At 40.9% G+C, this 25,152-nt stretch overlaps 1 pseudogene across 1 annotated transcript in view; it reads right to left on the reverse strand.

The window, feature by feature from the left end:
- Positions 1 to 196: 196 nt before the first annotated feature.
- The window catches only part of LOC309653894 (riboflavin kinase pseudogene), a 257,336-nt pseudogene continuing 232,380 nt past the window's right edge, over positions 197 to 25,152 (reverse strand). Inside the window, exon 3 of the transcript XR_014268845.1 lies at positions 197 to 23,155. The product of XR_014268845.1 is annotated as a riboflavin kinase pseudogene (transcript). The remainder of the gene's footprint in view (positions 23,156 to 25,152) is intronic.

Consider the following 25,152-nt stretch of genomic DNA (forward strand, 5'->3'; position numbering starts at 1 on the left):
GAGGCAGGAGTATTGTATCATGGTTAAGACTGCAGGCTGGTCAGACAGACTGGATTTGAAACTGACTTGATTGGAAATCAGCTATGCCACCTACTAGCCCTGTGGTCTTAGGTAAGTTATTTAACTTTTCTTACTCCTGATTTTCTTACCTGTAAAAAGAGGAAAGTTTAACTTCCCTTGAACGGCCTATGCAGGGATTGTTAATAGCATACCTATGTGGCCTGGCACATAATAGGTAATAAATGGTTATTTATGATAACATTTGTATTATTATTTTTGTGAAGAAAGAAGAAGGGTAGAGGGGATAAACATCATTGCCACAAGGAGGGGAGGATGTTAATGGCAGTCAGGGAGCAGGTCAGAGTTTATAATCAGCAAGTTATACCAATGAGTAAACCAATTGCTCAGGTAGAGAATGCTGGTCTACCCTGCTTTCCTTTACCATTCACTCCACAGATCTTTCTAAATCACTAACTTCCTTTAGAACCCTTCTCCCTTTACCTCAACTTCTTCCATCTAGCATACTCTGCTCCAGTAATCCTAGATAGAAAGGTTTTGCATTTCACACTCAGAGGGTTTGGAGAAAGAATATAGTTCATAAATGAGAACTAGGTCTTGTGTGATAGAGAAAATTTGAGTCAAGATGGTGTCCACAGATCTGACTACGACCTCCAGTAGCCTAACTGTTGCTTATAATGGAGTCTCGTCTTGAGACAGTGAGCCATTTTGTTTCTGGCCAAATCTGGCATCCCGTGCAGGCACAAAAATGAAGAGACCCTGTCCTAACAATGATTTTTAGCATCACCATCAGGGGTCCAGCACAGACCCCAAGAGAGCATAAAGAGACAGAGAACATACAACAGCACAGCCCTGAATTAATGTACTTTACCACTGGGGTTGAGAGAGAAAGAACACGGAGGGGGAGGTGTTAAAATATGACTAAAAGCTGCAGCCAGCCCCTCTTCTTTGGCTCTGTCTTAGGAAATTCTTCCCCTAAGTCTTCCTACGAGCCAGCCAGACCTCAGTTTTTTTACAATATGAGCATCTTGGGAGCTAGCACACACTGACTTCAAAACTGTTATCAGCACCTTCCCTGGGATCAAAAAACAAGCAATATGGATTATACTCTCAGATGCCAGGTTTGAGAAAGCTCACAATACACTAATTTTCCAGGACAATGAGTGTCTCAAAGTTGATCCCTGATCCTGCAGCCACACAGAGAAAGAGCTACGTCCTCTGGCCAGCCAAGAAGTCCTGTTTTCTTAGCAACTGGCACCATTAGCCTAAGAAGGGGATAAGCAACCATTGGAATTTCAAATGGCGAATTTCCCAGAAATGCATTCTTCTTTTCTGAGAACAGCACAGATTGGCTGGCTTCAGTGAGGTACCTGGGGTGATATCCTGGCACCCAAAATACAGTAAAAATATTGCCTTGGTGTTTCATAATAAGAATCATTTATAATTTCAATTTGCTATATACCTTTACCTTACATGGTTGAAAAAATTATATTTTTCTAGCAGTAAATCACTAAACATCATCCGGAATTTTCCTAGGATCAAATAACAATGTACACAACTGAGATAAATCACAAAAATAGAGTTTTTCACTCTATTTGATCTTGCTATTTTACATGAATAAGAAAACAAATGAATGTTTTATGAACTTCACTTTCATCATGAATAATATTGTATATGACATTTAAACATACTCTTAATTATTTACCACATTTTTTCTGTTAACTTCTGGGCACTTAAAAATGAACTGAGATTTGCGGGGGTGAGGGTGTGTGATTTTGCATGAACATACCTTTCAGCTTTTCTGTGCAATCTATTCATTTCAAGGACATTCCCGTATAGAATCCAAATTCTCCATTTCCTTTGCACTGCAGTTTAATGAAACCCCAGCATTTTTCTTGCTCCAAAAATGCCAAATGTAGTTAAGAAAGCCTTGATAATATGCTATTGCTAAAAACTATTTATATTCATAGATTCCTGACAGTTTACTGCTTTTTGACATGGTATCTCTCATTGTAGAACTTTGGCCAATATGTATATTTATATATATATTACATGTATATTTATATTACATAATTAACACATATATATTTTTACTACATTTTAGTCTCCAATTGCTACCAAACATACCTACACTCTGAGAAATAAAAATATGTAAAGCTCTTATTATCAGGATACAATTCTAGATATACATCTATAAATCATCTTTAAGTGGTTATGAATATTTTAGAAGTGAGGAATAATGTATACGAAAGCAGGATGCCCTAAATTTCAACCAGTGTCAGTTGGTTGAAAAAACTCATTACCACCGAGTATGAAATTAAAAGACAGACAGAACTACTTGCTTCTGTAAAGCTGATATGTGCAGGTGCATGTGTATAGGTATGTGTGGTTGTGCATTTTAAGTGAAGAAAAGATATTCATGAGAGTTGAAAACATTTTGAGAAAGGAGATCGTCACATTCCACTTTAGGGAATAACATGCAGTGTCTTTCACAAGCAAATACACAGGAACATTTTCTCTTCATTAAAATTTGGGCTGGAGAGGGTGAGTATGACTGCCATGGCAGGTAGGGAGAGGCGCTGGCCCAGGGATCAGGAGGATGGGAGAGAGAGAGGGCAAGCCCACAGATGTGCCATCACAGTCTCATGTCTCCTGTGTAACTTGTCAGTGGGCGGTTTATTTGTGGAATCTTTCCCTGCTGGCCACACAATGAGTGGGCGCTCCTTCGGATAAGCATAGCTAAATGCTGTTTGTATCTCATTTGGGGAGCACAAGACCAGGGCAGGCCTATACATCATCATCGCAGCCACAGAATGCTTTCCCCCAACCTGCGTTTAAGCTGAGAACATGGTGCCTTATGGGGATGGCCAGAGTTCAGTATCTTTGGCCTCATTTTAAAAAGTTAACACACCATAATGCTGTGCTCATTCTTGCAACAGCAAGTATGTGAACAACCTAAAAAGAGAGAATGAATTTAAATGCTGTTAATTATGCTTGAGGCTATGACACTCCTTCCTAAGTAATTATGAGAGGGACACGCGTTCCCAGCCTTTCTGGTTCCTGGTAGTTTACACAGAAAGAGGGAAAGGTGCATTGCACACATCTATCAAGTCCTTGGTCTCTCTGCTTCCCCGATAAACTGCGGGAGCCTCTGTCCAGTATTTGGAAAACTGTCTGCATATCTTTAGGGCCACAAACTTGCTGTGAAGAGGGAGCTGAGTCAGAAGCGTGCCTGCGGCGATAGAAGTAAACACATTTTTCCTTTGTATCCTTATTAGAATAGAATCAGAGAAATTCTGAGTGTGCTAAGGAATTATCTGTTTCACAGAGGCAGCCACTGAGGCCCAAGGTCGCACGGCTGGTGCAGGTAAGAACTTTCAGTTGTGCTATCTGCTGTACACAAGGTCTGTACTCATCCACGGAGTAAAAATAAAGAGAAAGGAAAACAGATAAGGAGTGGTTAGTGTTGAGCCCTAGGCGCTAAAGTGACTGAATTTTTTTTTTTCTTTAACAAATCTGTCACCTTGAGAGTCTCCCTTGACCCCTTGCCCCAGATACCGGAGGGAAAGCAATGCCGGGCACAGCTGAAATAGGAAACGTGACACGTCTGGTGCATTGTCTTTGGCAAATGGATTACAGGAAACACTGATGCTTTTTGATGTTGTTTCAGCCGTGCTTGGGGACAGTCTGGAGTTGCGGGGTGGACCTTGGCAGATTACACATGTATCAGAGTTCAGAGGTTTATTTGTTCTTGTAGAGATTCCAAATACTCTTGAATGCAGCACAGAAAATGAATTAAGAGGGAACAGGGCAGCTACAGGTACTTACAGACGTGAGGAGACTTAATAAAGCCTCTGTTGAGATGAAAGGACCTGAAACTCCATTAGCAGTATCCTTGGGAGAAAAAAAACAAAACAAAACAAACTACCATGCTAGCAGGACATCCTGAAATGACTGTCACTGGAGCAACCTGCTCCAAAGACTTTCCACCTAATTGAAATTAATGATCCCTCCAGCAGCTAAGATTGAGGCCCACACCCCTACCACGTGCAACAAGCAGGACTCAACACTTAGCCAGGGAATTTGGTTTCAACCTGGCCTCTAGTTTTTAGTCTTTGCTTGTCCAGGGTAGGGCACTTTCCCTGGAGAAATCAAATGTACATCTAAGAATATCTGCATGAGACTAGACAGGGCCAGCCTGTAGGATAATTGGGAAATTCTCAGAATTGTGTTTGACCAGTCTCAAAGTTTCCAGTCTAGGGACTGAGTTTTCTGAACCAAAAGATTTTTTTTTGTTTGTTCATATTTTTCTAACTGTCAGGTGCAAGAGAATAGTCTGGCAGATGCATTTTTCTTTTTGTAAAGCAACAAATATTTATTTATTCATAGAAACTAGAGCCATAAAAAAGGATATTAGAGATAAGCCTTCACTGGGGCTGAAATCTTTTTGTTTTGTTTTGTTCTGTTTTTTTCAAGAGATCTTTCTCTTCTAGCACTCTGGTTCTCAAACTGGCGACATACTGGAACCAACTGGGAAAATTAAAAATACCAATGCCTGGGACTTCCCTGGTTTTCCAATGGTAAAGAACCTGACTTCCAATGCAGGGGACCCCGGTTCCATCCCTGGTTGGGGAACTAAGATCCCATATGCCACAGGGCAACTAACCCCGTGTGCCACAACTACTGAGCTCACATGCCTCAACAAGAGAGCCCGCATGCCACAAACTACAGAGCCCACGCGCTCTGGAGCCTGCGCACCACAATTAGAGAGAGAAAAAATCCGCACGCCACAACTAGGGAGAAGCCCGAGTGCCGCAACGAAGATCCCACGTGCCACAAATAAGACCCAAGACAGCCAAAAAAAAACCCAGTGCCTGAGGGATTCTCATTTAATTGGTCTGGGGTACAGCCTGATTCTAATATATGGCAATGTTTGAGAACCACTGTTCTAGCAGATCCATACACACACACACACACACACACACACACACACACACACACACACACACACACAGTACCATTTACAGGATATCTTAAAGCAACATCCATGTACCATTACCCAGATCAAGTTGGAAGACTTCATTCTGATGCCAAAATATTAAACTTCTTAGAGGGTTTTACAGAGACAGAATTAAATACTTGGAATTTGATCTGACCAATTATCTTTTCCCCTGACAAGCTGAATGGAAACTATAGCATGAGGTATATCTCCTCCTGGAGAAATTTTCTTCTTAGCGTCATCCAGTGAAGATTGGGAAACTGGGGACATCAAGGACTTCCTGGGCTAGGACACCAGTACCAGGTGTAGGCAGTCACTGTGCCCTGGTTGGCCTAAGGGATAGAAGCAGAAAGCCCATCCTACCTTTCCCAGCTAACCCTGCCCTTCGGGCCAGCTACAGCCCTCAGCAACAACAAGGTTCCCCTATTAAACAGTTAATATATTGCCTTGAATAAGTAGAAAGCAGAATTTCCAAAGCATTCCTACCTCTAAACAAAGATGTTGCCCTTTTCCCAGGGCCACCTCTAAACACACTAGTAGAGGATGGCCTTGGAGAGCTAGTCTGACATTGTATTTGAAAGCCAGAGGAAAATAAGCCTAAGAAACCACAGTTACTTGGTTTTTTTAGAGATGGATGAAGAGGACAGATTACATTTGTGATTAGAAATGTGATCAAATATGCCTTCTCCGGAGTCCCCACCCAACAACCCCGATAGGCTTTAAAGATCGCTCTGCTATAGAACCCTAAATTTTCATTATCAGATATTATTTGGATTAAGTCACTGAAAGTATCTGCCAAAAGACAAATCTGGGCGGCAGCACTTGCTGTGATTCTCAATGTCATGAGGGACTGGGGGTGAGACCCTGTGAGGGGTGGGGATGCTTTTCTAGACTAAATCCCCCCTTTCTCTACTGAGCCGAAATCATGGGGGTGGTGAAGGATATTGTTACAAATGGGGATTTATTATGTATCTCATGTGCATGGTGTGGAGGTATTTTTTAAAAAGTGAAACAATTGATTTAAACCAAGAGTGATTAACATTTTGGCACAAATTAGTTGATCAGATGCTAGCAAAAGCCCTAGGGACAAGGACAAGGGAGAGGAGAGATGTGATGAGGAAGGAAGTGGGACAGTAAAATCTGAGGCTTGGGGGAGGGGTCCCCAGATGGGGTATTGCCCCGAGAGGCTTTGGCCAAGAAGGGAACAGAGGAAGGGAACTGGCAAATGACAGCGGTAAAGGAGAATCTGAATAAAAAATGCAAAACGTGGACGACAATGTCTATCTTTCTAGTTTTTCCTAGTTGTGTCCTGGTCAAACTCAATGTAATCAGAAATGACAACTGTTTTTGTTTGTTTGTTCCTTTTAGTACATCATAGTAATAGCTAGCATTTACTGAGTGCTTGCTCTGTGCCACGCACCGTTCTAAGTACTTTATATCATGTCTGTGAGGTAGGTGCTATTTTTGTCTCCATTTAAAAAACAGAGACCAGAGAGGTTAAATAATTTGCCACAGGCCACACAGCTATAAGTGGCTGAGCTAGGACTATGGACCCAGTGAATGAGTCTTACTCTTAAGGACCACATTCTGCCCATTCTATATAAGGGTTAGGAGGGCATATGGATATGTATCTCAAAGAAGAAAGAGAGTACCTGCATCTTCTTTCCAGGGAGGGCCAACAGGCCATTTAGTTTCAAGCCCTTTACTTAGCTTTGAAAGAAGATAAACAAGTTTTATTTCTTTTAAGGGCTATTCGTCCCTTCAAAGGATGATTTCACATAGGTCACTGAGTACTAATGAAGAAGACAAGAAGTGGAGTTAAAACTTTTGTAGGTAAGTGCGAAAGTGGTGTCTATGGGAAGTGTGGTGGAGGGGAGCTCAGGGGTCCAGGGTTAGGACACTGGGCCCTCCATTCTAACAACAGTCTCATAGTCTGTTCGAGGCTAGTTGAAAGAAAAATGGCTTCTTACGGGGATACCATTTTATAGTCCAAAACTGACCCCAGCACTAAGGTAATGGGTAATGTCCTGATATTCCTTGCATCGAATGATACTTGCAATCATGTTTCTCTCTTGAAAAAGCAAAAAGGCTTCCAGTCTGAGCTGGAGGTAAATAGAATGTGATTTGGTTATAGAATGCCTTTCATGTCATATATTCATTACTTAGAAGAAGCACCACATTTGCCTTTATTTTAAAATCATAGTAATTTAAAAAACAAAAGCCTAACTGCATCTGTTTATGTTGAAAGCCCCCATCTGTTTGATATGATTTTCTTTCTTAAGAGCTTGAAGAATGGCTTAGGCTTTCATCTCTCTACCTAGTGGTTTGGTTGACCTTCTAATGGAAAGGCCTGGAACTGCTTAAGTTCTGTGTGCAGCCAGCAGGGTGAAAGCAATAGCCCATGGGGACTGAAGCTGGACTAGTGGCTCCACAGGAGCAGGATGCTGCCTGTCTCATCTGATGCTGTAGACCTGGTGGCCACTCTAGTGCCCAACACAAAGAAGGTCCTTAATGAGGAGACTACAGTTCAGAGAGATGAAGTTATCTTTCCAAGATCACTCTACAAGTGTATGTGTTATCTAACAAATACATAACAAACGACTACAAACTTATTACAAATTATTAATGAGGGCTCAGAACAACACACATTTATTATTTCATAGTTTCTGTGAACTAGAAATACAGGTGCAGCTTATCTGGGTCCTCTGCTTCAAGGTCTCTCACAGTTGCAATCAAGGTATCAGCCAGGGCTGCACTGAACCTGAAAGCTCAACTGGGGATGGACCCTCTTCCAAGCTCTTGCTTGCCTGTTAGCAGGAATTACTTCTCTGTTCACTGTTGGCCAGAGGCCACCCTCCATTCCTTGCCTCCAGGCCTCCCCAAAATGTGGTCACATGTTTCTTCAAAGAGTCTGGGAGAGAGGTCTAAGATGGTGGGGGAGTAAGAACCTGAGCTCACCTCCCCCTATGGACACACTGAAACTATACTTACATACAAAGCAATTCCTCTTGAAGAAGACTTGGGGGCTGAATGAACAGCTACTGCACATAGAAGGACCACATAGAAAGGGGTAGGAAAGATGGAGACACAGTATTCACAGGAACCCCACCCCTGACACGGTGACCTACAGTAGAGAGGGATGTTGCTGAGGGCCCCCAGGGAGTACTCCCCAGCCCTGGACCCAGTGGAAAACCCCAGCTATTTAAAGGGCACATAGACTATATGAGAAGGAAATCCATTTACTAACCCTAGAGCTTCTGGCAAATGAGCAGGGAACTGCTGAAGCCCTCTCTAGCGTTAGAGGCACTGGTAAGAGCTATTGTTTGAGACCCCCCAGGTCTCCCCTTGGCCCACGCATGCTCCAGCTCCAGCTGCGCTACCAAGGTAGCCTTAACCCAGGGACTGACCCTGACCAGGGTCAGCTCCAGACACAGCTGCCTTGCCAAGTCAGACTCGGGCTAAGCACTCTCCAGGGAATAACCCTGGTCTAGGCCCATTCCAGCCCCAGCTGCCCTGCCAGGATGGTCTCAGGCACAGCACTCCCTAGAGACTGCCCCCCCGCTCACACTTGCTCCAGCTCCAGCTGGCCTGCCAAAGCTGTAAGGTGCAAGCAGTCTACATAGGGGATGCTCCCACACAAGGACCATTCCTTCAAGACCAGGAGAAGTAGTTGTTTTGCCTAATTCATAGAAACAAAAAATGAAAGTTAAACAGAATGAGGAAATAGAGAAATATGTTCCAAATGAAAGAACAAAATAACCCCCCTCAAAAAAAAACCCTTAAAGGTCCACATAAAAAAAAAAATCTTAAAAAGAAAAAAGAATGCTCACCAAACTCAGTGAGAGAAGAATGGAGGAACTCAGTGAGAACTTCGACAAAGACTTAGGAAATATAAGAACCAATCAGAACTAAATCATACAATAACTAAAATAAAAATATATATCACAGGGAATCAACAGCAGATTAGATGATACAAAGGAATAGATAAGTTACCTAGAAGATAGAATAGTGAAAATCACCCAGACAGAACAGCAAAAAGAAAAGAATTTTAAAATATGAGTAGAGTTTAAGGGACCTCTGAGATAACATCAAATGTACTAACATTCACATTATAGGGGTTCTAGAAGGAGAAGAGAGAAAGGGACAGAAAATTCATTAGAAAAAATAATAGCTTAAAACTTTCCTAACCTGGGAAAAAAACAGACATCCAGTGCAGGAAGCACAGAGGGTTCCAAGTAAGATGAACCCAAACAGATCCACACTAAGGCATATCATAATTAAAATGGCAAACGTTAAAGATAAAAAGAGAATTTTAAAGGCAGCAAAAGAACAAACAAACAAATAACTAATCATATACAAGGGAAACCCCATAAGACTAGCAGCTGACTTTTCAGCATACACCTTACAGACCAGAAGGGAGTGGCAGGATATATTTAAAGTGCTGAAAGAAAAAAACTTACAACCTAAAAAACTCTATCTGGCAAGGTTATCATTCAGAATTGAAGGAGAGAGAGTTTCCCAGAGAAGCAAAAACCAAAGGAGTTCATCACCCCTAAACCAGCTTTACAAAAAATGTTAACAAGTCTTCTTTAAGCAGATAAGAAAAAGCCACGACTAGATATAAAAATAATATATGAAAGGGAAAATCTTACTGGTAAAGGCAAATATATAACAAAGGCAGTGGATCAGGCACTTAAAAAGCTAGTGTGAAAGTTAAAAGACAAAAGTATTACAATCAACTGTAACTACAGTAAATAGTTAAGGGAAACACAAAATAAAAAGATGTAAAATATGACATAAAAAACATAAAACATGGTGATGGGGAGTAAAAATGTAGTTCTTTTAGAATGCCTCTGAACTATCAGCTGAAGTGACTATTAGCTTAAAATAGATGGATATTTTTATACAGGTTGATATATATGAATCTCCTTATGGTAACCACAAACCAAAAACTTACAATGGATACAAAAAAATAAAGAGAAAGGAGTATAAACATAACACTAAAGGAATCCATCAAACCTCAAGGGAAGAAACCAAGAAAAGAAGACAGGAACAGAGAAGAACTACAAAAACAATCAGACAACAATTAATAAAATGGCAGTAAGTATTTACCTATCCATAATTACATCAGATGTAAATGGACCAAATATTCCAATCAAAAGACATAGGGTAGTCAAATGGATAAAAAAAAACAAGAACCATCTATATGTAGCCTATAATAGACTCACCTCAGATTTAAAGACACACATAGACTGAAAGTGAAGGATGTAAAAAGATAATCCATGCAAATGGAAAAGAAAGCTGGGGCTGTAACAAAAGATAAGAAAGTACATTACATAATGACAAAGGAGTCAGTCCAACAAGAGGATAAAACATTTGTAAAAATATATGTACCAAACATAGGAAGACCTAAATATATAAAGCAAATATTAACAGAGATAAATGGAGAAATAGACAACAGCACAATAGTAGTAGGGGACTTAGCCCACTTACATCAAATGTTAGATCATCCAGACAGAAAATTAATAAGGAAACACTCGTCTTAAGTGACACATTAGACTAGGTGAAATTAACAGACATATATAGAACATTCCATCCAAAAGCAGCAGAATACACATTCTTTTCAAGTGCACATGGAATATTTCCAAGATAGATTATATCCTAGGTCACAAAAAAAGTCTCAATAAATGTAAGAAGACTGAAGTCATATCAAGCATCTTTTCTGACCACAATGAAGACTAGAAAATCAACTACAAGAAGAAAACTGGAAAAAACACAAACATGTGGAGACTAAACAACATGCTACTAAACAACCAATGGATCAACAAAGAAATCAAAGAGAAAATCAAAAAATACCTTGAGACAAATAAAAATGGGAACACAAATATCCAAAATCTATGAGATGCAACAAAAAGAGTTCTAAGAGGGAAGTTCATAGCAATTCAGGCCTACCTTGGGGAAACAAGAAAAATCTCAAATTATCCATCTAAAAGTACATTTAAATGAACTAGAAAAAGAAGAATAAGCAAAGCCCAAAATTAGTAGAAGGAAGAAAATAATAAAGATTACAGCAGAAATAAATAAAACAGAGACTAAAAGAAAAGAAAGTATCAATGAAACTAAGAGTTGGTTCTTTGAAAAGATAAACAAAATTGATAAACCTGAAGCCAGACTCATCAACAAAAAAGAGCCCAAATAAATAAAATCAAAAATGAAAGAGGAGAAATTAAGTTACAACCAACACCACAGAAATACAAAACATTATAAGAGAATACTATAAACAATTGTATGCCAACAAATTAGACAAGCTAGAATAAATGGTTAAATTCCTAGAAACACACAATCTTCCAAGACTGAATCATGAAGACATAGGAAATCTGAATAGACTGATTATTAATAACCAAATTGAATCGGTAATCAAACCCCCCCCCAAAAAACAAATTCCAGGTCCAGTTGGCTTCACAGGTTAATTACACAAAACATTGAAAGAAGAGTTAATATCTATCCTTTTCAAATTATTACAAAAACCTGAAGAGGAAGGAATACTTTCAAACTTATTTTACAAGGCAGAATTACTCTAATACCAAAAGCAGAAAAAGACACCACACAAAAAAGAAAATTGTAGGCCAATATCCCTGATGAACGTAGATGCAAAAAATCCTCAACAAAATATTAGCAAACTGAATTCAATAATACATTAAAAGAATCATACACCATGATCAAGTGGGATTCATTCCAGGGATGCGAGGCCATATATGACAAACCCACAGCTAACATCATACTCAGTGGTAAAAAGCTGAAAGCTTTTCCCTTAAGAGCAGGAACAAGACAAGGATGCCCACCCTCACCACTTTTATTCAATATAGTATTGGAAGTCCTAGCCACCGCATTAGGCAAGAAAAAATTAAAAGCATTCAGATTGGAAAGGAAGAAGTAAAACTGTCAATATTTGCAGATAACATGATACTATATATAGAAAACCCCAAAGACTTCACCAAAAAACTATTAGAACTAATACATGAATTAAGTAAATTTGCAGGATACAAAGTTAATATACAGGAATCTGTTGCATAAACTAATATACACATAATGAACTATCAGAAAGACAAATGAAGACAACAGTTCCATTTCAATTGCATCAAAAAAGCATAAAATACCTAGGAATAAGTTTAACCAAGAAAGTGAAAGACCTTTACTATGAAAACTATAAGACATCGAGGAAAGAAAATTGAAAATGACACAAATAAATGGAAAGCTATACTGTGCTCATTGATTAGAAGAATCAATATCATTAAAATATTCATGGTACCCAGAGCAACCTACAGATTCAATGCAATCCCTATCAAAATACCAATGGCATTCTCTACAGAATTAAAACACATAATCGTAAAATTTGTATGGAACCACAAAAGACCCTGAATAGCCAAAGCAAACTCAAGAAAGAACAAACCTGGATGTGTCATGCTCTCAGACTTGAAACTATACTTCAAAGCTATAGCAATCAAAACAGTATGCTAGAGGCAAAAAGACAAAAACAAAAACAAAAACAAACTCCCCAAAACAAACAACAAAAAAACAGACATACAGATCAATGAAACAGAATAGAGGGTCAGCAAATACACCCACACTCATATGGTCAATTAATCTATGACAAAGGAGGCAAAAATATACAATGTGGAAAAGATAGTTTCTTCAATAAATGGTGTTCAGAAAACTGGACAGCTACACACAAAAGAAAAAAACTGAATCACTTTCTTACACCATATACAAAAGTTAAATGGTTTAAAGACTCAAATTTTAGACCTGAAATCATAAAATTCCTAGAAGAAAACACAGGCAGTCACCTCTTTGATATTGACCTTAGCAACATTTTTTGAAGGTATCTCCTCAGGCTAGGAAAGCAAAAGCAAAAATAAACAAATGGGACTACATCAAAGTAAAAAGCTTTTGCACAACATATGAAACCACTGACAAAACAAAAAGGCAACCTACTGAATGGGAGAAGATATTTGCAAACAATATATCCAATAAGGGGTTGATAACCAAAATATATAAAGAACACATACCATTCAATATCAAAAAAAAACTAACAACCCAACTAAAAATGGACAGAGGTCCTGAATAAACATTTTTCCAAAGAAGACATACAGATGGCCAATAGGTACATAAAAAGATGCTTAACATCGCTAATCATCAAGGAAATGCAAATCAAAACCACAGTGCAATATCACCTCACACCTAGAAGAATGGCTATTATCAAAAAGACAAGAAACAACTTGGAGAGGATGTGGAGAAAAGGGAACCCTCATGCACTGTCAGTGGGAATGTAAACTGGTGCAGCCACTATGGAAAATGATATGGAAATTCCTTAAAAAACTAAAAATAGAACTACCATATGATCCAGAAATTCCACTTACGGGTATTTATCCAAAGAAAATGAGAACACTAGTTCAAAAAGATTAAAATCTTGCCATTTGAGGCAACATGAATGGACCTGACTGTATTACGTTAAGTGTAATAAGTCAGACAGAGAAAGACAAATGCTGTATGATCTCACAAGTGGAATCTAAAAAACAAAGCCAACAGCAAACAAAGCAAAACAAAACAGAAACAGACTCACAGGTACAGAGAACAAACTGGTGGTTGCCAAAGGAAAGGTGGGGGTGGAGGGAAGGATGCAATAGGTAAAGGGGATTAAGAGGTACAGACTTCCTGCTCTAAGATAAATAAGTCACAGGGATGTAACGAATGTACACATGGGAATCTAGTCAATAGTATTGTAACAACTTTGTATGGTGATGGATGGTCTTATTGCAGTGACCGTTTCATAATGTATAGAAATACCTTGTACACCTGAAACTAATTTGTTAATTATGATTCAGTAGGGACAGAGAGAGAGAGAGAGAGAAAGGGACTCTGCTAGGAAGATGGAAGTCACACTTTTACAACCTAGTCATGGAAGCAACATCCCATCACCTATGCCATATTTTACTGAATAGAAGCAAATCACAAATATCACCTGCCCGTGAAGTGGGGGGGCTTATACAAGGGCATGAATACCAGGAGCAGATAATTGGGGGGGCTATTGTAGAGTCTGGCCACCACACTCAAGCAAATAAAACCAGGACTACAACCTATGATAAGCATTGCCTCTCCACTCTCCCCTTTCCTTAGCTAACCATACGTATGTACTCTGAACACACATTTAGTATAAATTATTATGAGCAAGGCAATGTAAGTATCAGCCACGATTATAGTGAAAGGGTTCACAATCTACTAGGGGAGATAAATGAAAAAGCTACACAAAATATACAAGAAAATATTGATACCAAAAATTGTGGGGAGTGGGGGTTAGGGGGGTATTCAGGTCCAGAAACATAAAAAGTCCAATAAAATAAATTCTACTTTGGGGCTGCTATTGTTCACAAAGTATATAGACAATTTGAACTGGGTCTGGAAGAGTAGATAATAACCAAGATTTATTGCCTTTTGTGTGTTTTACTATGTTAAGTGTTTTATATGAAATATTCTACTTAATTTTCATAGTAATCCCCTAAGGTTGGTTTTATTATCATCTCCACTTTAAAAATGAGGAAACTAAGGCCCATAGAGGTGAAGTGACTTGCCCAAGGTGGTGAATAGGGAATTAACCACATCTAACCCAGAGCCCACTCTTATAAGCATTGCTTCCAATGGGACTGGCCAGTCTAGGCAAGTGGGGGAAAGTCATTTCCAGCAGTGCAAACGGCATTAGCAAAGAAGTGAAGACAGGTAAGCACTAGCTAGCCTTTTGGCTGGAGAAACTACAGTTCCCTCTATCTAGAAAGTTCTTTCCTTAGCTCTTCATAGGGCTGGCTCATCAGTGCCTTTGGATCTTAGCTCAAATGTCATTTCCAGATAAAGTAGTTAGGAACTCCCTCCCCCCTCCCCTCTATCACCATCATTAGCTACTTTTGTCACTTCATCATGTTTGCTATTCTCAAAAGTCAACATAAGCCATACTTATTTTGTCCATTCCTTTCTCCACTTGGTCACTGTCCCCCCTCCTGAATGTGAGCCCTATGAGGGAAAGGACCTTGTTTGGCCATTACTTCTGTGTCCCCCATGTCTTCACAATGCCCAGTACAAAGTAGGTACCTGACCAAGTGTGAAATCATTACAGGAGAGGGGTAGGGAGGATAGCTGAAGCTGGTTTTTGTGCAGTTAAGGAGTTTGGTTTTTATTCTGTAGGTGATGATGGAGCCTGTGGAGGATTTTTGAGCAGGAGAGTGACATAATGACAGCAGAGTTTTGAGAAAATGATTGTGTGGACTGCATGCTTCTGGACAGTGATATTAAAGAACAGTTTGTTTTCAGAGTTCTTGTGACCCTTTCTATGCCCTCAACCTCTCTAGAACCGAAAGATTTTCAGCCGTCTATCTTTCTCCTGCCAAGGGGAAAACTCATTTCGAGGGAGATATAAAATATTTATTTCTGATCCTTCCAGGAAATTTTGCATTTTAAAGGAGAGCTGATACTTAACACTGGCCCCTAGGTTCCAGACCTGGTTTTGGATCCAGTGTGCTGTGTGATCTCAGGTAAACCCTTTATGTCTCTGAGCTTAAGTTTCTTCTGTGAAATGAGGAGGTTGGGCTAGATGCCAATCCTATGATCTCACTATGCTCATCTCTAATTAAAGGCTGGGGTGTTTTGATAGATAATCAAGGATAGAAAAAGACTTTTTTCTAACAGCAAGGAACTTTTTAAATTTCCTAACCAGTGGTCAAGAAAAATTGTTGACTTACATTTACCTAGATTACAGGTGAGTTGGTTTGTTTTTCTTGATACCTTTATTCATGTTCTGCTTCCTCCTCCAAAAAAGGTCCAGAAACACGCAGCCAACCTCTTGTGAGACACAGTCTCAGGCGATAGATGGGTCTCCATTGTTTCTGCATTTATAGCACACTGTCATGAACTATAAAATGAGCTTGAGCCAGAATCATCTTGGGGGTGGCCCAGACAGGACTGGCTAGTGAATGAAATATCACAGGGCTTTCAAGGATGTGGAAGTAAGAAAGACTTGCAAATAAGTTAACTCCAGAAATCCTATTGCTGCTGCCCAACCCCAAATCCTGCCTCTCTTGCCTACCTTCCTGATTCTCCCTCCACTCATCCATCCTCAGGAACCTTCCCTACCATGTGGCTTTGCAGCCTCCAATAAAAATGTATTTAGTAACTCCTGGAAAGATTTCCATCTAGCACTTTGCTACAGAATACAAATGGGGCATTTGAGCAGTGTTTCATGGTTAGGATGTACCACAAATTGCCACATCTGTTTAAACTCCTGTTGAAACTTGTGCCTCCCCCTTTCCCTTTCTTTCAGCTTCCCCGCTGATCTCCCTGCCTCCTCATCCACACAAACACAAGCATTCTTCCTACTTCTGGAAGCTTAGATGATTTTCCCTCTAAAACTTCAGAGAAGGAGATTGCCTGGCAGTTTTTGAAAGTTTCCTTGAGTTCTATTAAATTGAAATATCATTTTTAGAACATGGAAAATAGTAGTGGAGCGCGATGGTGGTCTTCTCAGAGCATGTCAGGATAATCAATCTTTTTAAAGACCTGCAGGCGTGAAGTGTGACAGTGCTCAAGAGCTCGGATCCGATGTGTCTGACTTGCTGGAGTCTCTGCTGAGGAGGATAATTTATCATATCTTAACCGTGGAACCAGCTGGATTAATTGTTTCCCATGCATGTATGTATTTAATCGTGCATATGTCTCTAAGTGTGATAGAATCACTTGATGGGCTATCCTTTCATTTCCTAAACTAATCAAGGCCTCTCTCTTATTCCAAATCTGCCCACCCTCTCTCCCCCAAAATCCTTAAGGAACAAAATTCCAATCTTCGTATTCAAAACACAAAAACAAAGAGCATATTTAAATGTCTTCTTCTAATACTGTTTCAGAACAAGAGAGACTTCATTAAGTAGAAATTAATCAAGTTTTGCTCATAACCGCAGTTATTCAGCAAAGACTAGAGGGCATGTCCTATGCCATCCTGACAAGGAAGGTACTGCCATGCATAGGAACTGGTGCTGGGTAGGGACTAGTCAGTCACCTTGACCTTCCATCTTGCCATCTGCAAAATGGAGACAGTACTAGAGCTCAGGTTGTGGCCACAGAGGCTTGTTTTATGAGAAGTTACTCAAGGCATCTAAGCCACAGTTAACTCACACGTGGGACAGATGTGGTATTGCTCAGATGTCATATGAAGTAAATAAAACACTTCATTTGAAGTGCCTAGCTCAGGGGCTGCTTCATCCTAGGTGCTCCATAAACAGCATAGGCCTACTAAGGTAATGGTGAGGAAGACACAGTCAGAAGCAGTAGTCCTCAAGGGGGTGCCAAGGTTATCCTGTGGTAGTGTGCGAAGAATATACAGTGATTTCTTTTGATATTTGTATTTTATCTACAAAGGAAAGAAAATAGCTTCACGAACACTTAAAATACTGGTTGACCTGTGGCCTCTCTCAGTCTGCGTGTCAGTGCCACGTGACCTGGGAGGCAGGCGAGCCATCTTAAGGAACGGGTGGGCTCATCACAATGAGGATGGGTGGGCAGTGGGGCCCTTGCATTGACCTTCATGTCTGTGTGTTGAGATGAATTACTGTGTGTGCAGTAAGCTGGGCTGGCAATATTATCGAGTCTTAACCAAACTAACCCTTGTAAACTAGACAAATGATTAAAAAGGATTCCTGCTCTACTTAAAAAAAAGAGTATTAAAGATACGGTAAAAAATTGTGGTGAGGTCTGAGGTTTTTCTACTTGCAAGCTAATAAGCTAGTTTGCCACATTTCATGGAAACTGGCAGAAGACTCCTGGGTCAGAGATGAAATACTTGACTACTCACAGTACAACAGGCAGCATGAGCCGCGTGTCTGTCCTAGCTCCCCTTGCCCCAAGTCCCTCAGGACCAACGTGGACAGCCTGGGTGTCACAGCTGAACAAAGTCTGACAAAGGAAGCCCAAATACTCTATAAAGGGACGGCTAGAAACCTGCCCACACTCTGCCCCAGAGAAAGACATTATCTTTATAATATTAGACAGCAAACAAACCTGTTCTCTGCTCTAGAAGGAGCCACTATTTTTATGCTTCAAGGCTGTTTGCTATATAAACATCCTTGAAAAGACAGCCCAGAGTGAAAGCTGCCAGAGCCTGTGCTCACAAGACAAACAGAAAAAAAAGGAGACCGATGAAGACCTGACTCACAGAAGATATTATGTATTAATGAAGTACAAAGGAAAATAAGAAAATATCTCAGCTTAGACTCCTACCTCCTGAATGAGCAAGCCCTTTTATATGATATAAACAGTGATGATCTAATTAGATCAAACCAGAGGTCAGCTAAAAAAATTAGAAGTGATAAAAGACTATCTGAAATACAGATTTATATGTACTCCCATGAAACATAAACCTTGATGCAATTACGTATATTGTGCCTTGAAATATTAGCAAATCATAATAGCATGTTTATATAATTTATCAATAAATGTACACATAAATAAAGAACTAAAATTTGGGATCTGTGCTCAACTTGTTTAACTTTGGGGGATATACATTCATATCCTTGTTCTAGACTAGAGTGGTATGATATGCTGGGAGTTGGAAGGATTCCAGAATGCAAAAGACTTTGGTATAATTTTCTTCTAAGTTCTTCTCTAGTCATAGCAAAAGTAGAATCTTCCAAAGAGCTTCTTCTATACTAAGAGCGTCTATACACGATATTTTTGTTGTTACAAAACACATTTTGGCTTTAAAAAGAGGGCAGAAGTCATTCCTAAATTCCTGATCACCTCTTGAATTAGGTAAGGGGATTTAAACTTCCTCCAAATCTCCAGAAGCCAGTTTCTCCAGGGAACAGAACTTCCCACTGGGCTGAATGAGACCTTCCACCTGCTGAAGGGAGCAGAGCCATGCCACGGTGGAGCAGGGCCTGCGACAGCTAAGACTATGTGCCTCTTCCCAAATTCCCCCTACCTCAAACTCCTTGAATCACATCCCAGTTTCCATCCAGGCAAAATGAGAGGGAAGGGACTCAAGAGTCAGGAGTGATGGGGCAAGGATGCTCTGGTTATTAGTGAGGATGCAGCTCTGCTTTGCCTTCTGGAGAAAGGGTTTGCTGTTCACTGTCTTGCCTTGGACTTTCTATGTATTCAAGGCTGTTCCTCATCTTCCTTCTTGCTCTCCCAGGCTTTGCCATTAGTCCTGGCAATTCCTCAACAGGGAGTCGAGAGCATTTGCTCTTGTCTAGACTCCTCTGGGAGTCTATTTTCACAATTGTTTGGTGCAGAGACTCTTAGGAAAGCACAGAGAGGTCACCCTTGGCTCAACAGCATGGTCGGGAAATGACCCCTAGTGCTTGTCTAGCTGCTGAGGCAACTAACCATTTCACCATCCTACAGTCAAAAGGCTGGAGTAGAAATCCTTATTTTAGCCCCAGCAAGTGGGCATCTCCCAGATTTTGAGGTCCAACAATGCTGTGTTTGAATACCGGCTCATCTCTTGCTAGCACTGCTACCTTGGAGTAATTACGTTGCCATTCCACGCCTCGGATTCCTCATCTGTTCACCTGGGTTGACACTCATATTCATCTTGTGAAAATTGTGAGGCAAGTGCATGGCATGTACCAGGTGCTCAATAAACACTAGCTGTTCCTCCTTCTTTGGAGTAGCTAGGAAGATTAAATTAATAATAGGTAGGAATGTTCTTTTTAAGATTTCAAGCTATTCTAATTATTATCTTATTTTATTTGGTGGTTGCTATTGCTTACCCCAAGTTTTCTCTGAGGCTTCCTGAGTCTAAAACCCTTTATCCCAATGGAAAGGATTGTTTCTTACTCTTCTGAGGTGGGGGATGGTGGAGGTGGAAGGACTTAATTAGTAAATAGTCAAATATTGGCAGCTAAGACAGAAGACTGGTTCATTAATCTGGGTTTTGGAAAAGCTGAAGCCAAGAAGGGATTAAATGTGCAGGGATTTTATTAGAGGAAGTGCCTGTGAGAGAAAACGGGGCAAAGCTGGGAACTCTGAAAGAGCTGTCAGACCGCCAGGCAACTCTGATTCCTCAGTGGAAAACGGGGAGAGAAAGAGCATCCCAGACCACCATGCAGTCTAAGGAAGGGTCGGCAAGGTTGTTGGTGTTCCCTTGAACCCCAGTGGCCTGGCAGAGGAGTTCTGTGTCTCCCAGAAATGGGCTGGCCTTATGATCTCTGCCACCCTCAGTCTGTAGCTAAGGGAAACCCATGGAAAGCATGGCCTCAGTGCAAATGCAGTGATGGATTTCAAAGCACAGCAGCTGCGCCCTTGCTTAAAGCACTCCTGTACTGGAGACCTGGTAGGTAAATTCTCTTGGCTGTCCCAGGCCAGTCCCCTGCACGCCCTCCTGCCCTCCTTGGGACAGCTTCAGAGTTAGACACAGGAGGCAGTCTCTTTTCCTGTACGATTTGAAGGTGAACTAGGAATTCATGTTGTGCTAAAAAATATCTCCCCGTGTCCTGCCAGAGTGACTGAAATTCCACCACTGGAAATTGACTCCCAGAGGTCTCCAAAGTCTCCTTAAGAAAGGATTAATTTCATAGCTTCCAAGATAACACGCTTATGCCACTGAGCACCAGATAAAAAAGTGAGAGTAGGCGGGGTGACAGTGGTGGGGGTGGTATTGGAGGATGGGGGTGCCATCATTTTGAGAAATAGTCCTGGGTGAGCCCTGAAGAAATCTGCAAACTTCAACAGTTTTCCAAAGAACACCAGGGAAAGCATTTGACCCAACCAAGCACTTGACTGATCTTCACCAAAAAGACGAGGCTTTTGTGTTGGGGAATGAAGCATGCTCTTAAGACCTAGTACGATACCCAAGCACTCTCTCCAGCGGCTCCCAGAGGCAGCTTCACGTTGGCAAACTTGATAAGTTGTCCCAAGGCTGTCCAGAGTTCCCAGAGCATGTGCGTGTCTTTCGGCTCATGGAGCACAGTGGCTGGCATATCTGGGCCCAAAGCCTCGAGCTCCCCGGCCTCTTTGGTGGCCGAAGGATTGTGTTCCTCCTCTAAGCATAGCACAGTCAAGCTGGTACTAGAGCTCCTAGGTCTGGAGCTTGTATCAGTTGTTGGCTAGATCTGAGTATCTGTTAGAGGGCAGACCTAAAAACACCCTGGGAACTTTCCCAGAGATACGTTTCTCATGGAGCCAAGAGGACAACATAAGTGATCCATTCTGAACTTATTAATAACTGTCACGTTTCTGTCCGGGCACCGGAAGAACCATTTTGGGGGCTTGGTACCTTGAGTTCTCCATAGTAAGTCACGATGCCAGCACGGGCTAGAGCCATGATTCTGAAATGAGACTGCACTTCAGAATACCAGGGGGACTTTGAACAAAATACAGATCTCCAGGCCTCGTTGGATAGTCCTATTAAGAAAGAGGGCCTGGGAATCTCTATTTTAAAAGCCTTCTCATCTCCCTCATTCTTTCTGATGATCCACCATATGTATATCAGCTAAAAGCCGAGTCACTAAAGTGGCAGCAATAGCCACTGGATTTTGCTTAATCAGACTTTGTCTGAACTAAATCTTTTTTGGAACAAGCTGGGGTATAACCAATGAAATAACATAAAGTAACGCTACTTTACACACATCAGAATTGAATGGGTCCCCGGGGAACAGACTCTGAGATGGAGATTAGCACGCAGGGCTTTTATCAGGGAAAGCTCCTGGGGACAGCACCTGTGGGAGGGAGGGAAATGAAACAGAATTGGGCAGAGGGAGACTTAGCTGTAATGAAGTCCCAGTGCAAGCCCTGAGGGACCCAGTGGGGAGCTCTGGAGCTGGGATGGTCTTCCCAAATTGTCCTGAGTTGGGGCAGGGAGCTTGGCTTTCATACCTTTATGTCGATCAGTCACTGAATTGCATGTGGGCTGCCCATGGAAGGAGGTGTGACCTTTGATGGGACAGTTCTCCTCAGCCAATGCAATTCCCAGGAAGGGCTCGAGGGCTGCCTTCAGCAAGCATTCCCAGCACCCGGGGAACATTTTCCTTTTATTTCTGAAGAGGGATCTGGGCAGAAGGGCACACATCTACTACAATGGGGTTAAGCTTCAGATGGGATTAATTTGTATTTAGGCTGGGACGAAACCCAGCATCCTCTGCCCTCCCTCAGCTCACTATCTAGGATGAGCCCCTGGATGCCAAAGAAGAGTCACGAGCTAGTACTTTTCCCAGCGTGAGAGACTCTGAGTGATCAATTTATGGGAATAAAGTGAGACTGGACTGGACTGGGCGTTTGACTCTTAGATCTGATAGAAGAGAAAGAAGGCTATCAGAAGTGAGAATACTTAGCTGGTTGGTGCACTGTGCTAATAAGACTAAAGGTATAACACCCCATGTGGGCCAATGAGATTCATTCTTTTGCTCATCATTAACTTGGGGTGAGCATGCATTAGCAGATAATTCGAGGCGAAAGATATCAATTCCCCGAATCGTGTCATGACAAAATAGTGCTCTGCTATGACCACCCCCTCCCCCAATAAACACACCTTACCCCAACCCCACACTATCTCCAGAGAATTGAGCTCCCAACGGCATAAAGTCTCCAATTAATTATGAAAAGGTTTATTATGGCAGAAAATAATGTCACCAAGGCTGAATCCCGGATATTTGACTGTGCTGATTTTGATAGGCCCCTTCCAAGTTTCACAGTGGTTACATTCCCCTAATCCCTTAGTAATTATTAGAGATGTCTAGGAAAAAAAAAAACCCTACCATATTCTTTTGATGAGAATGATTGTTTGGTATTCCTATTTATTTATTCACTTGTAATGAGCAAGAGACACTCGGTGAGGAACACTCTATCAGATCCCTTTATGCATAAATTATTTGAGGGTAAGATTTATGCTCAAAGAATAATGAGGTAAACAGGAGCAAACGGAATAATTTAAAAGCAATTCATAACAAGGAAGCGATCACATACATACCGAAAGCATGGAGAACCCCATCCTGTTGCTCTGTTCTGTTTGAAGTCAGGTCAAAGGAGAATTTCATCCCAGGGTCCAGTTCTCCAGTGAAACCCCAAAATGCTTTCTCTTGTTTTAACCATGTCACAACTCGAGACCTGAGTGTTGAGAAAGAGAAACCGTTGGTACCTTCATTAAGATTGTTTTGGCTTACTTTTATTTTCTAAATTAAATCATCATCGGTGCTTTTCCTAAAAGTTTCCTCCTTGAGAAAGAGTGCTCATCGAAACTATGTTTAGTTCGCCAAAGCTCTTAAAACAATATACAAAAACTTAAAAGAGAGCCAGGCTTGGAATGCAATTCATATGCAAAGACTCTGGATCAAGCCAAAAGGCATTACTTAAAACTATGAACAAATAACTTTGTGACTAGAATTGTAAACAGAAATATAATTTGCTAATGGTTTGTTCCTGAAGTCAGACGTCCCTCCTCTTACCTGGTTATTAATCTCGGACATCAGGGAAATGAGACAGAAATAATATATCTGAACTTCATTTAGAAATTTGACAGGATTTCTTCTGCTGTCTGAATGGGTTTAATACAGAAATACGTTCTGGATAATCAATGGCAACCTGGAGGTGTGTCTTTAAAACAATGTTGCAGTCCTGTATTTTTTTTTCAATGACTGTATTACAACTAAAATGATTGATAAAATCTGTGAATAATAACCTAAGCTAGGAGGAATAGTTCTATAGCTTTAACTACCAATTAGAAACCTATATGCTCCAAATTTACGTCTCTAGCCTGTTTTCTGAGCTCCATATCTATCCAGCAGACACTTCTACCTGATACACCAAAAACTCAACATGGCTAAAGCTGAATTAATCACCTCTACTCTACCCTCCAACTGCTTCATCTCCTATAATTCCTAATAAATAGAAGCTTCATGTAGCATCTCAAGCTAGAATATTTCAGTTTATTATATTACGTCTAGAGTACAAAACATCCAGTTGTCAGCACCCCACTTCTATCCCCTTGAGCCTTATTTCAGGGCATGCTGGCCTGACTTCTATCTGTCCCTCTTTACCTGAGGTCTTTCTCAGGCCTCCAGAGCCTACTCTGCTTGCACACATAGCAGGCCAGGCATGCTGGGAACTAACCACCCACTGTTCCTCAGCAATCCTTGACTGGATTATTGGCAGGAGGTGGTGTATACATACCCCAGGCTCCCTTGCTTCCCAGGTGGGATGACTCTGGGGGTCATGTTTTACACTCTGAGAGTTCCCAGGTGGGATGAAGCACCAGTTGCCCACAACAGTAATGCTATTGGCTGCCTTTACTTCCCCTTCTGCCTTTCCCACTCTCCTACTCATACCTTCTGGGATCACTTCACAAATAAATTACTTGTACTCAAATCCTTGTCTTAGGGTCTGCTTCTGGGAGAACACAAAGACATCAACCAATTACTGCCAACTAAGCAGAAAATAATTATCTACTAAATCAGAATTTGAGGATATCGGGATTAAAAAGGCATCTCCTTAAAAAATATTTTTTAAAACTTGGCAATTTGACAGCACCTGCAGGCTGGGATGATATTGATAGGAACAGCTAAGTTAGAGGGTCCAACTGCACTTGGCATCCAGATCACTGGCTACTGAGGGTTGCTGTTCATTGATCTTAACAGCACCCACACCTCTCTGGGCCTACTTTCTACCACCTGTCCTTCCCTCTTGATTCCTCCCAACACCTCCCTGTTTCACGTACCTATGTCTCTGACTGTTCTATCTGCCATTGTCCTAGAAATTTCTATTTGTCCTTTAAAACACAATAAAGCTGCCCATTCTTCCAGGTATCCTCTTGCCTCATTCCCCTACACCAATGGAGTCGTTCTCCACTCTGATTATTCCTCGTGCAGAATGACACAATTATCAATCAACTGAATATTTAATATTAAAATACAAGTGAGTTAAATTGGAGGGCATAGAAATCTACCCTGGCTCTCTCATGCACTCACAGCCTAAGCATGATGGTTCTTAATAATGATTCATTTGTTTATTATCATTCCTTTGTTCCTTTGTTCCACAGCTAGTTGAGTTAGAATGCAATCTTTAAACAAGCGTGCAGAACTTAAATCCAGATAGAGTACCCTGAAAAT

The sequence above is a fragment of the Balaenoptera physalus genome (genome assembly GCF_965194825.1).
Source record: "Balaenoptera physalus genome assembly, chromosome: 2".
NCBI classification, from domain to species: domain Eukaryota; kingdom Metazoa; phylum Chordata; class Mammalia; order Artiodactyla; family Balaenopteridae; genus Balaenoptera; species Balaenoptera physalus.